Below are 12,173 nucleotides of genomic sequence, written 5' to 3'. Positions count from 1 at the left end.
CTTCTACGTGCAAAAACGTATTTTTTTTTATTCTTAATTTATTTTACTTTTTTATTTTTTATTTTTACACTGTCCCTTTAAAAAACATTTTTTGGATTACTTTTAATAATTAAAAAAAAAGTATATATATTTTTTGCAGTAAAAAAAAGTCCCTTTAAGGCCGTTGGCAGAAGTGACGTTTGACATTGCTTCCATCATTCAACGTCACTAAATCGACTGGGGGTCATTATTCCCTCACTCGACACAGTGCCCCTGAGGGGAAGCATCACATTATCACTGCTACGTTAAGCGGCAGAGACGACCAGAACTTGGTGGGATGGGGGGCACCTCTCCCGCCACTGATAAAAGTGATCTTGCGGTGAATCTGCCACAGAGACCACTTTTATTGTAAAGTAGACCGCCTGCTGTTTGAGAATATACCAGGGTTATGGCAGCTATCTGCCCGGTATTCAGTGTCAAATTCCTGACGTGTAGCTACAGCGAGTGGCCCAGAAGTTGGTGTTACTAAACCCAGGACCCTTTATTCACTATATCTGGTCTCTGTTTCATAAACCGTTTATGGACTGTGATCAGTGGTAATCCTCGGGATCAGCGCCTAGAGGCGATTCAGTTCACATTGTGCGCTATACAAGTATTTCATTCATTCATTCATTCATCACCGCCGTTCATGCAAGTGAGGAGAGATGAAGATGTCAACATAAAAGTCAGTGGCATAGTGCTTTCTCCCTATGACCTCACATGTGCCAGATGAAAAACCAACAGAAAGAAAGAGTTCTCCATGTCGCTTCCCCCCCCCCTGAAGCAGGCTCCACCCCTAACGCCATACAACTGATGGCTATGGTGAAAGCACAGAACACACTTGCTATTGAATGGGAGAATGCAAGGCGCGGGCTCCTCCAGCCAACAGGATGACATACTACATCCCAAACATGGAGACACCACAAATGTGGAAGTCCCATGATGGGTGTAGGAGCATGGTGCCAATGTACCGGTGGCCCCACCCATCAGAATGGCAGAGAGGAGTGGACAGCAAGGGGAAACTCTATGAGACTCGGCTGATCACAGATCGGAGTAAGGGACCGATCCTGGCCCCTTACCGCGTGATCAACTGTCAGCCAATAACAGCTGATCACGTGATGTATACAGATTGATAATTGGTATTTTTTTCCCCTCACACTGTCAAATGTGGAAGTCCCATGATGGGTGTAGGAGCATGGCGCCAATGTACCTGTGGCCCCACCCATCAGAATGGCAGAGAGGAGTGGACAGCAAGGGGAAACTCTATGAGACTCGGCTGATCACAGATCGGAGTAAGGGACCGATCTCGGCCCCTTACCGCGTGATCAACTGTCAGCCAATAACAGCTGATCACGTGATGTATATAGATTGATAATTGGTATTTTTTTCCCCTCACGCTGTCAGCATGAGGGGAAAAAAAGCCGATCACAGGCTTCTGTCAGAGGGACATCGGTCCTCGCACAGAGAGCTGTGGCTGCCTCATCAGTGCCACCTATCAGTAGCCACTAGTGATGGCCGAACGGTTCGCCCGGCGGTCGTTTCGCGGCGAATTTCCGACTTTCGCCGTCCGCGGGTTCGAACGCCTTTTTCCGTCGTTCGCCCCGGCGGACTTACGTGTTTAATGTATACAAGAACTTTAACCTTTCGTGACACGTTTATCATGTGTTACAGGACAACCAATTGAGACATGACAGCTCATGGACACTTGGACATTCCCCCTAACCTATAAATACACCCGATCCGGTGGCCATTTTACATTCTTTCTTCTGTCACTGTAGGGAAAGGATCCTGTGTGGAGTAGGGACAGAGAAAACGCTAGCTATTTGGTACACAAAAGTTCTTTTCAGGACTGGTATAGGTGTTAGGTCAGCAGCCTGAGTTTCTTTTGTCAGTTTAGATAAAGGGACAGAGCGCTGTATGCTGCTATTTTAGGGACAGCTCAGCCAGATTAGTCTTTCTTCATCATCATCATCATCATCATCATTAGCTGTTACTATCAGGTCCACAAAAGAGCTGTTCCAGCTAATCGTTCCAGCCTACTCTTTTTTGCCAATTTGTATAGGGACAGGCAGGAAGCAGTGTGTCAGGCAGTGAGGATAATTTTAAAGACTTGCTGTTACTATTAGTTCCACAAAGGTTCTTTTCAGGACTGGTATCAGTGGTACGGTAATAGGCTTGTACACGTATAATATTCTTTCTTCCAAATATAGAAAGAATATTATACTTGACTGCTGCCCTTCTGCTGCAGTCTGCTAATCATTCACAACTCACTTGTTCCACAAAGCTCTTTATCAGGACTGGTAACTTGGTCTGTCTAGGGTGCTACGGTACATAGGCTTGGGTGCGGTACAGTCTGCTGTTCTGTAAGGACCGCTATCGGTCCACAATACATAGGGTTGCCGTGCACTACTGCTGACCGCTGCCCTATACTGCAGCAGTCCTTCATTGGTATAGGGACTGACGTACAGTCTGCTAATCACTAACACACAACCTGCTTGGTCCACAAAAGTTCTTATAAGGACTGGTAACTTGGTATAGGGTGCTACGGTACATAGGCTTGAGTGCGGTACAGTCTGCTGTTCTGTAAGGACCGCTATCGGTCCACAATACATAGGGTTGCCGTGCACTACTGCTGACCGCTGCCCTATACTGCAGCAGTCCTTCATTGGTATAGGGACTGACGTACAGTCTGCTAATCACTAACACACAACCTGCTTGGTCCACAAAAGTTCTTATAAGGACTGGTAACTTGGTATAGGGTGCTACGGTACATAGGCTTGAGTGCGGTACAGTCTGCTGTTCTGTAAGGACCGCTATCGGTCCACAATACATAGGGTTGCCGTGCACTACTGCTGACCGCTGCCCTATACTGCAGCAGTCCTTCATTGGTATAGGGACTGACGTACAGTCTGCTAATCACTAACACACAACCTGCTTGTTCCACAAAAGTTCTTATAAGGACTGGTAACTTGGTATAGGGTGCTACGGTACATAGGCTTGAGTGCGGTACAGTCTGCTGTTCTGTAAGGACCGCTATCGGTCCACAATAGATAGGGTTGACGTGCACCACTGCTGACCGCTGCCCTATACTGCAGCAGTCCTTCAGCGGTATAGGGACTGACGTACAGTCTGCTAAACACTAATACACAACCTGCTTGGTCCACAAAAGTTCTTATAAGGACTGGTAACTTGGTATAGGGTGCTACGGTACATAGGCTTGAGTGCGGTACAGTCTGCTGTTCTGTAAGGACCGCTATCGGTCCACAATAGATAGGGTTGACGTGCACCACTGCTGACCGCTGCCCTATACTGCAGCAGTCCTTCAGCGGTATAGGGACTGACGTACAGTCTGCTAAACACTAATACACAACCTGCTTGGTCCACAAAAGTTCTTATAAGGACTGGTAACTTGGTATAGGGTGCTACGGTACATAGGCTTGAGTGCGGTACAGTCTGCTGTTCTGTAAGGACCGCTATCGGTCCACAATAGATAGGGTTGACGTGCACCACTGCTGACCGCTGCCCTATACTGCAGCAGTCCTTCAGCGGTATAGGGACTGACGCACAGTCTGCTAAACACTAACACACAACCTGCTTGGTCCACAAAAGTTTTTATAAGGACTGGTAACTTGGTATAGGGTGCTACGGTACATAGGCCTGAGTGCGTTACAGTCTGCTGTTCTGTAAGGACCGCTATCGGTCCACAATACATAGGGTTGCCGTGCACTACTGCTGACCGCTGCCCTATACTGCAGCAGTCCTTCAGCGGTATAGGGACTGACGTACAGTCTGCTAATCACTAACACACAACCTGCTTGGTCCACAAAAGTTCTTATAAGGACTGGTAACTTGGTATAGGGTGCTACGGTACATAGGCCTGAGTGCGTTACAGTCTGCTGTTCTGTAAGGACCGCTATCGGTCCACAATACATAGGGTTGACGTGCACCACTGCTGACCGCTGCCCTATACTGCAGCAGTCCTTCAGCGGTATAGGGACTGACGTACAGTCTGCTAAACACTAATACACAACCTGCTTGGTCCACAAAAGTTCTTATAAGGACTGGTAACTTGGTATAGGGTGCTACGGTACATAGGCTTGAGTGCGGTACAGTCTGCTGTTCTGTAAGGACCGCTATCGGTCCACAATACATAGGGTTGCCGTGCACTACTGCTGACCGCTGCCCTATACTGCAGCAGTCCTTCATTGGTATAGGGACTGACGTACAGTCTGCTAATCACTAACACACAACCTGCTTGTTCCACAAAAGTTCTTATAAGGACTGGTAACTTGGTATAGGGTGCTACGGTACATAGGCTTGAGTGCGGTACAGTCTGCTGTTCTGTAAGGACCGCTATCGGTCCACAATAGATAGGGTTGACGTGCACCACTGCTGACCGCTGCCCTATACTGCAGCAGTCCTTCAGCGGTATAGGGACTGACGTACAGTCTGCTAAACACTAATACACAACCTGCTTGGTCCACAAAAGTTCTTATAAGGACTGGTAACTTGGTATAGGGTGCTACGGTACATAGGCTTGAGTGCGGTACAGTCTGCTGTTCTGTAAGGACCGCTATCGGTCCACAATAGATAGGGTTGACGTGCACCACTGCTGACCGCTGCCCTATACTGCAGCAGTCCTTCAGCGGTATAGGGACTGACGTACAGTCTGCTAAACACTAATACACAACCTGCTTGGTCCACAAAAGTTCTTATAAGGACTGGTAACTTGGTATAGGGTGCTACGGTACATAGGCTTGAGTGCGGTACAGTCTGCTGTTCTGTAAGGACCGCTATAGGTCCACAATAGATAGGGTTGACGTGCACCACTGCTGACCGCTCACCTATACTGCAGCAGTCCTTCAGCGGTATAGGGACTAAGAGTTTTGTCACAGGGTCATTTAAAAAATGACATGCAGAGGAAGAGGCAGGCCCTTCCGCAGGGGTGGTAGGGGTAGGGCAGGAGCAACAGGCTTGAGCCAAAGTGGGAAGTTGCAGAAGGTGCGTTCAATTACTTTAAAGGATGCACCAGACTTGGTTGAGTGGCTCGCTCAGCCTTACTCTTCTGCACCCTCCTCATCCTCTCGATCTGCACCCTCTTCTTCACTCTCTGCTATGTGCACCCCCAAAGACACTACCACCAACAACACGACCACCACCACCACCACCACATACCTTCCGCTTGAGTCACTGGAATTATTTTCCGATCCATATCAAGAGGACATTTCTGATGCGCAGCCACTCTTGGTATTGGATCAGGAAGAGGAGGTAGCAACAAGCGCTACTCAGCAGTCTGACGCCAGTACCCAGATCAGCCCAAGGAGGAGGTTGGTCCCCGGTGTTGCTGCCTACTCTACTTATAGCGGTGGGGAAGGTGACGTTGATGATGACGTGTCTAGTGATGTCACGTGGGTGCCCACAAGAGAGGAAGAGGAGGGGAGTTCAGAGGGAGATATGGACCAGCAGATAGGGAGGAGAAGCAGCAATGACTTACATTGCACAGCAGGGACAAAGCAGACTGCAAATGTATCAGGAGCGAGTCATCGACCATGTACGGTCACATCTGGCGCTCCCAGGACACCGGCACATGGCTCCGCAGTGTGGGCTTTTTTTAACGTGTCCGCTGCTGACAATAGCGTTGCCATCTGCAATCTTTGCAGTCAACGCGTTAGTCGCGGTAAGCCCAATACTCACCTAGGGACGACCGCCTTAAGAAGGCACATGAGCAGCCATCACCGAGCCCAGTGGGAGCAACGGAACACACAAAGCCACACTGCAGGCTCTCACCGTCCAGCCTCGTCTTCTACTTCTCCTTCTCCTCTCTCCTCACAATTGTCCTCCACTCCACCTTCCATCACGCCAAGCTCACATTTTTCTGCAAAAAGGCAGGCTTCCGTGGGCCTAATGTTTGAGCGTAAAAAAATGATGACGCCGGATAACCCTCTTGCCCAACGGTTGGCGGCTGGCTTGTCAGAACTCATAGCCCGCCAACTACTGCCATATAAACTGGTGGACTCGGAGGCCTTTCGCAAATTTGTGGCCATTGGAACACCACAATGGAAGGTCCCAGGAAGGAAGTATTTCTCAGAGAAGGGCATCCCAGAGCTATATGGCCATGTTCAGCGGCAAGTGAATGTATCTCTGGCACACAGTGTCGGTGCCAAGATACATCTGACCACAGACACGTGGTCTAGCAAACACGGGCAGGGAAGGTATATCAGTTTTACTGCCCACTGGGTGAACCTTCTGACGGCCGTCAAGCATGTAACCCGTGGCACCCGTGTAGATTTGGTTTTACCGCCACGGATTGCATGCAGGCCTGACTCTTCTTCTCCTCCTCCTACTCCATCCTCCTCCCTCTCCTCCTCAGCTGCCTCCTCCTTTTCCGCTGCTAGCGTCTCTTCCACTGCACCGCCCAAGCTCCCCAGAACCTATTCCACATGCCAGGTGAGACGTTGCCATGCCGTGCTGCGTCTGTTGTGCCTGGAAGCAAAGAGCCACACTGGCCCGGCACTCCTTTCAGCTTTGCGTTCACAGGCAGATGAGTGGCTAACACCGCTCAATTTGACAGTTGGTAAAGTGGTGTGTGACAACGGTGCCAATCTGCTTAGCGCATTGAAACAGGGCAAAATCACGCACGTGCCGTGCATGGCACACGTCTTAAACTTGGTCGTGCAGCGATTCCTTGTCAAATACCCTGGGGTCCAGGACATCTTGCGGCAGGCAAGGAAAATCTCGGCCCATTTCAGAAGATCTTACACGGCCATGGCTCGCCTTGCTGACATTCAGCGGCGACACCATCTGCCGGTCAGACGTCTTATTTGCGATTGCCCGACGCGATGGAACTCAACCTTCTATATGCTTGATAGGCTGCTCCAGCAGAAACGTGCAGTTAACGTCTACCTGTATGAACTCTGCGAAAGAAACGGTTCTGGGGAGCTGGGTTTTTTTTCACCGCGCCAGTGGCTGCTCATGCGCGACACATGCAGACTTCTGCGGCCATTTGAGGAGATCACCAAACTGGTCAGTCGCAGCCATGGCGCCATCAGTGACATGGTACCTTATGCCTTCTTTCTGGAGCGTGCATTGCGTCGTGTCATTGATCAGGCTGTGGAGGAGCAGGAGCGGGAAGATGAGGAAGTCGCAATGCTGGATGAATTCCCAGGGGGGGCTACTCTATCTGAGACAAGTCAACAACAGGAGTCTGATGAGGAGTCAGAGGAGGATGGTGCCGGGGCGGATGAGCAGGAGCAAGAAGAGCATGCTTTAAACCTTTCTGGGATCCCTGTTGTGCGAGGATGGGGAGAGGAGAATGAAGAGGACGACATTATCCTGGATGATGAGCAGGAGCCAGGCCACCACACCGCTTCCACTTTAGTGCAAATGGGGGCCTTCATGCTCCAGTGTTTTAATAGGGACCCCCGTATAAAAAGCATGAGGGTCAAGGACCAGTACTGGGTGGCAACGTACTTAGACCCCCGGTACAAACACAAAATGGCGGAAATGTTACCGCCGTCGCAGAGGGCTGTCAGAATGCAGCACTTCCAGGCCTTGCTTCGAGAAATGCTGCATTCTGCTTTTGCGTGCGCTGGCAGAGGAGCAATTCCCACTCCCAGAGAAGGATTTGCGGGTACCAATCCAACAGCGCCTGCAAGAAGAGGCCGGTTTGAAGATGTGTTGGTGACTTCGGATATGAGGTCATTCTTTCAGCCGACCCATCGACAGGTGTCATCCGGATCCAGCATCAGGGAACGCCTAGACCGTCAGGTGTCCGACTACATTGGGTTAACGGCCGATGTGGACGCTCTGAGGAGTGATGAACCCCTAGACTACTGGGTGGGCAGGCTTGACCTCTGGCCAGAGCTTGCCCAATTTGCAATCGAACTGTTGGCTTGCCCCTCATCCAGTGTCCTGTCCGAAAGGACGTTCAGCGCAGCAGGGGGGATTGTGACCGATAAGCGTACTCGCCTAGCTCACCACAGTGTTAACTACCTCACATTTCTAAAAATGAATGAGGCATGGATCTCGGAGGAATTCAACACATGTGATCAGTAGACCATGTATATGTCTATAAACAATTTTTGGAATCAAGCACACAGACCTTCTTAATTCATTTGGCTCACTTCCCTGACCCAAAAAAGCACACCGTACTATATGCCCCTACCCTCCTCTTTGAAGAGGTTGAGCGGTGTCATATTTCTACTGGGGCTGCTTATTATGAGGGGTTCCCACCATCCCTGTGCTGTGCTGACTTCCTCCTGGGTGTTCTTATTATGAGGGGCTCCCACCATCCCTGTGCTGTGCTGACTTCCTCCTGGGGGTTCTTATTATGAGGGGATCACACCATCCCTGTGCTGTGCTGACTTCCTCCTGGGGCTGCTTACGGTGCTGCTGTCAGCGCTGTATGTCACGGAGCTGCTGTCAGCGCTGTATGTCACGGAGCTGCTGTCAGCGCTGTATGTCACGGAGCTGCTGTCAGCGCTGTATGTCACGGAGCTGCTGTCAGCGCTGTATGTCACGGAGCTGCTGTCAGCGCTGTATGTCACGGAGCTGCTGTCAGCGCTGTATGTCACGGAGCTGCTGTCAGCGCTGTATGTCACGGAGCTGCTGTCAGCGCTGTATGTCACGGAGCTGCTGTCAGCGCTGTATGTCACGGAGCTGCTGTCAGCGCTGTATGTCACGGAGCTGCTGTCAGCGCTGTATGTCACGGAGCTGCTGTCAGCGCTGTATGTCACGGAGCTGCTGTCAGCGCTGTATGTCACGGTGCTGCTGTCAGCGCTGTATGTCACGGAGCTGCTGTCAGCGCTGTATGTCACGGAGCTGCTGTCAGCGCTGTATGTCACGGTGCTGCTGTCAGCGCTGTATGTCACGGAGCTGCTGTCAGCGCTGTATGTCACGGAGCTGCTGTCAGCGCTGTATGTCACGGAGCTGCTGTCAGCGCTGTATGTCACGGAGCTGCTGTCAGCGCTGTATGTCACGGAGCTGCTGTCAGCGCTGTATGTCACGGAGCTGCTGTCAGCGCTGTATGTCACGGAGCTGCTGTCAGCGCTGTATGTCACGGTGCTGCTGTCAGCGCTGTATGTCACGGAGCTGCTGTCAGCGCTGTATGTCACGGAGCTGCTGTCAGTGCTGTATGTCACGGAGCTGCTGTCAGCGCTGTATGTCACGGAGCTGCTGTCAGCGCTGTATGTCACGGTGCTGCTGTCAGCGCTGTATGTCACGGAGCTGCTGTCAGCGCTGTATGTCACGGTGCTGCTGTCAGCGCTGTATGTCACGGAGCTGCTGTCAGCGCTGTATGTCACGGAGCTGCTGTCAGCGCTGTATGTCACGGAGCTGCTGTCAGCGCTGTATGTCACGGAGCTGCTGTCAGCGCTGTATGTCACGGAGCTGCTGTCAGCGCTGTATGTCACGGAGCTGCTGTCAGCGCTGTATGTCACGGAGCTGCTGTCAGCGCTGTATGTCACGGTGCTGCTGTCAGCGCTGTATGTCACGGAGCTGCTGTCAGCGCTGTATGTCACGGAGCTGCTGTCAGTGCTGTATGTCACGGAGCTGCTGTCAGCGCTGTATGTCACGGAGCTGCTGTCAGCGCTGTATGTCACGGTGCTGCTGTCAGCGCTGTATGTCACGGAGCTGCTGTCAGCGCTGTATGTCACGGAGCTGCTGTCAGTGCTGTATGTCACGGAGCTGCTGTCAGCGCTGTATGTCACGGAGCTGCTGTCAGCGCTGTATGTCACGGAGCTGCTGTCAGCGCTGTATGTCACGGTGCTGCTGTCAGCGCTGTATGTCACGGAGCTGCTGTCAGCGCTGTATGTCACGGAGCTGCTGTCAGCGCTGTATGTCACGGAGATGCTGTCAGCGCTGTATGTCACGGAGCTGCTGTCAGCGCTGTATGTCACGGAGCTGCTGTCAGCGCTGTATGTCACGGTGCTGATGTCAGTGCTCTGTATTACGGTGCTGCTGTCAGTGCTCTGTATCTCCTGCACCCTCTTGTTTGCCTACCCTGGTCCCTGACCTTCCCTCTCCTCCATTGCCTTCATTAGCTCCATAGTCCTGAATTGTCAGAACAATTTCCCAAATAAAAAAAAAATGCTTGTAGTTATCGATCCCAAATTCACCTCATACATGTATTATGCTATTGTCCAGGTGGTGGGACTACGTGCTACCCCCTAATAATTACCCCGTGGCCGCAAATTCGACCTAAAGGTTTGCGAAATTCGCCTCCCATTGAAGTCAATGGAGCCCGCGGCGAACGGTCGTTTTCGCGAACGTTTGTGTCCGTTCGCGTTTCGCGTTCGCGAAACGTCCCGTCGGAAGTTCGTCCATCACTAGTAGCCACCTGTGCCACCTACCAGTGCCCACTGTGCCACCTACCAATCACCACCAGTTCCACCTACCTTTGCCCACCACCAGTGCTGCCAATCAATGCCTATCAGTGCCTCATCATCAATGCCACCGATCAGTGCTGCCTATCAGTGTCACCTACCAGTGCCCATCAGTGCCACTTATCAGTGCCAGTGTCCATCAGTGCCACCCATCAGTACCACCCATCATTGCTTAGCAGTGCCATCTATCAGTGCCAATCTGTGTTGTCTATCAGTGCAGCCTATCAGTGCCCAACAGTGCAGCCTCATCAGTGCACATCAATGAAGGTGAAAAATTACCTGTTTTCAAAATTTTATAATAAACTAAGAGGAAATTCAATAGCCAGTAGCCAATAGCTTTCATCTCATAATTTATTCTGAGCATGAGTGGCACTTTGTGCATCGGAATTGTCTACACACGATCAGAATTTACGCAATTGGATTTTGTTGTCAGAAAATTTTATATCCAGATCTCAAACTTTGTGTGTTGGAAATTCCAATGGAAATAGTCCGATGGAGCCCACACATGGTAGGAATTTCCGACAACACGCTCTTATTGCACATTTTCCATCGGAAAGTCCGACCGTGTGTACAGGTCATAACTTGTGGGAAGCTGGTTGTGACTCCCTGCAGTTTCACAGGTGCTCCCCGCTGTGCATGCACAAGTCGCGCTGTACTTTCTGAATAGACCTGCAATATCCTGGGGGATCTATGATTTCCCGAAGTTGGGAGCAGGAACCTTTGCAGCTATAATAGCTTCAACTCTTCTGGGAAGGCTGTCCACAAGGTAGACATATGGGAATATTTGACCATTCTTCCAGAAGCCCATTTGTGAGGTCAGGCACTGTTGTTGGTCTAGAAGGCCTTGCTCACAGTCTCCACTCTAATTCATCCCAAAGGTGTTCTATCCGGTTGAGGTCAGGACTCTGTGCAGGCCAGTCAAGTTTCTCCACCCCAAACTCGCTCATCCATGTCTTTATGGACCTTGCTTTGTGCACTGGTCCAAATCATTTGGTGTGGGGTTAAGGGAACTCTTAAGACATCAGCATACTAAGACATTTTGGACAATTTCATGCTCCCAACTTTGTGGGAACAGTTTGGGGATGGCCCCTGTTCTGTTCCAACATCACTGCGCACCAGTGCACCAAGCAAGGTTCATAAAGACAAAGATGAGCAAGTTTGGGGTGGAGGAACTTGACTGGCCTGCAGAGTCCTCACGTCAACCTGATAGAACATCTTTGGGATGAATTAGAAGGGAGACTGCAAGCCAAGCCTTCTCCTCTCCTCCAGTGACCTCACAAATAAGCTTCTGGAAGAATGGTCAAACATTCCCATAGACAAACTCCTAAACCTTGTAGACAACCTTCCCAGAAGAGTTGAAGCTGTTATAGCTGCAAAGGGTGGGCCAACTCAATATTGAACCCTACGGACTAAGACTGGGATGCCATTAAAGTTCATGGGCGTGTAAAGGCAGGTGTCCCAATACTTACTATCTAAGGTCCAAAACTCACATTCATACATACACACACTACCAGCCTGTCTTTGGACTGTGGAAGGAAACTGGAGTACCCAGCAGAAACTCACACAGGCTCAGGGAGAACATGCAAACTCCAGGCAGGTAGAGCCATAGTTGGGGTTTTAACCAAAGACCCTGGTGAAGCTAGGCAGAAGTACTAACCACTTAGCCACTGTGCTACCTGTTATGTGTATTGTGTGTATCCCATTACCTGCAAAAAAAAAAAACTTTACATTTTTACTATGGACCTGTTTATTCAGCAACAACTTTGTCATGAC

The sequence above is a fragment of the Lithobates pipiens genome, unplaced genomic scaffold, assembly GCF_037356315.1.
Source record: "Lithobates pipiens isolate NorthernLeopardFrog02 unplaced genomic scaffold, aLitPip1_a1.2 Scaffold_16, whole genome shotgun sequence".
NCBI lineage: Eukaryota > Metazoa > Chordata > Amphibia > Anura > Ranidae > Lithobates > Lithobates pipiens.
The sequence above is the reverse complement of the archived record's forward strand: the minus strand, read 5'-3'. Positions refer to the sequence as shown.